This window comes from Bombina bombina, chromosome 7, assembly GCF_027579735.1.
Source record: "Bombina bombina isolate aBomBom1 chromosome 7, aBomBom1.pri, whole genome shotgun sequence".
Taxonomy (NCBI): Eukaryota; Metazoa; Chordata; class Amphibia; order Anura; family Bombinatoridae; genus Bombina; species Bombina bombina.
This window is the reverse complement of record NC_069505.1, coordinates 589,142,999-589,145,449: the sequence shown is the minus strand read 5'-3', so window position 1 is coordinate 589,145,449 and position 2,451 is coordinate 589,142,999.

The window sequence follows — 2,451 nt, the reverse complement described above, 5'->3', positions numbered from 1 at the left end:
CAAGCAAGAAATATTGAATTACCCATGTAGATGTTCTTAATTGATCTATGTAGTTTATTAAATAGGGTTTTAGCTAATAAGGAAATGCCTTGCAACACCCTTTCCTCTAATAGTTATAAAATGATTTAATAAATAGTAAATGTTGTTGCAGGAGACCAGATGAGGCGGCTTCACCTGGTTATTCCAGGGTTAATGCATTGTTTTTTGGCACTGCACATTACTCTTTCACAACAACTATGTAGGCAGAAACTGGGATAGATCACTTAACATATTATAAATATTCTCCTAGGGCTAGCCAAACTTGTTCCCCCCATGATTGCTCTCAAGATTACCTATATTAGGAAGAGAGCCACTTGTTTGTTTGATCTGTTAAGTTTGTTTTATTTGTTCAATTTGTTCTTTCTGATATTTCTGAATAGAATGTTGTGTTGTTACTTGTTATGCTTTTACCTTAGCAAAACCTTAGAACTTATGAATCTGCTTACTATTGAACAACACTTACTTGAGTCTTATACCAACATATGCATCATCTATCAACCATACCCCAAATTTTCACACTACGCTCATGTTGCGATTGACCTGTGACTCGGTGATACACTTGACCCTCCTGACCCAAAATGTTAAGGGATTTAACTCACCACAAAAAAGATCAAAAGCCCTATCTGATCTAGCGAGACGCCATATTGATATACTTTTCCTCCAAGAAACACATTTTAAATCCCATAAAGAACCCAAATACCTTGGGAAAACCTTTACCACGCATTTCCATAGCTCAGGCCCAAACAAAAAAAAAACGGTGTGAGCATCTTAATAAATAAATCCACTCAATTTACACTAGATCGAAAGATTATTGATAAAGAAGGACGGTTCTTAGGCCTAACAGGTCTCTTATACAGAAGGCCTATAACGCTCATCAATATATACACCCCAAACACCAACCAACTCCCTTTCTTTCACATTATGTTCAAAAAAATATTAGACTTAGTCAAAGGCCCAATTTTTCTATCTGGAGACTTCAATGACCCCTTACAGCCTAACATTGATAGCACCAATACCAATATTCTAGTACCCCGTAAACTCACCAAGGCTTTATGGAACGGCATGAGAGATATGAATCTTTATGACACTTGGAGATTTATACATCATGACAAAAAAGATTATACCTTCTTTTCTCACCCTAATAAGTCTTATAGTAGACTAGATTATATTTTTACAAACCAAAATAGCCTCTCCCATGTTAATAGATGTGAAATTCTCCCCACTTTCTGGTCTGACCATTCGTCCGTCCAACTAAAATTTACATGGCCAAACACACCCCTTACTCCATACCAGTGGAAATTAGATGATGCCCTGCTGGAACACCCTGAATTAATCTCCAAATTAACAAAAACCATAGAAGAGTATTTTAACCTTAACACACACTCGATCAAGAACAAATACACAATATGGGAGTCGCATATGTGCGTGCTTCGTGCTGAACTAATTAAATTAAAAGCGATCCGTGTACAAACCTATCGTAAACGATACCAGGAGTTAACAGATCAGTATACACATTTAGAGCATGCACAAAAAAAGTCTCCATCTGACACTAACATAACGAAAAGTATACAAACAGTTCGGGACAAATAAGATAATTTTTTAGAAATTGAATATCAATCACAGCGAAAAAAAACAAATAGTATGTTTTACTTTGAAAGCAATAGAGCAGGCAAACTCCTGGCTATGGCGTTAAAGAACAAAAGATTTAAATCTTACATCAATGAACTTAACAATTCGCATAAGAGACCCTTGCAAACTACCCCAGAGATATAACAATACTTCCATAACTACTACACTTCACTATATAATCTTAAAAAATATGACCCTACAATGAACTATCTCTCTAAAATGACAGATTATATTAAAAGCTGTCCACTACCAACATTATCTAACAAACAAAGAGAGCAAATTAATAAACCAATATCTCCTCGATAAATCCTATCTGCTATTAAAACTTTAAAAATAGGAAAGAGCCACGGCCCAGATGGCTTCACAGCCAAATATTACCGGACATTTTTGTCCGCTTTACTCCCTTATCTCGTAGTAATGTTTAATGAAGTAACAGACGATAACCCATTCCCATCTTCAATGTTGGTTAGTAGTGCTGCCAAAGCCTGGCAAACCCCCCAACACTCCTGCCAATTTCCGCCCCATCTCACTCTTGAACCTTGATATTAAACTTTTTGCAAAAATCATAGCCTCTAGAATAAATTTAGTTTTGCCCACAATTATACATACTAACCATACTGGCTTCACGCCCTTAAGAGAAGCTAGAGATAAAACCACTAATATCTTAGACCTTATGGAATATGCCAATCAACAAAAAATCCCCTCTGTGTTTCTGTCTATGGACGCGGAGAAAGCCTTTGATAGGTTAGCTTGGCTTTTTCTAAAACACACAATGCAAATATT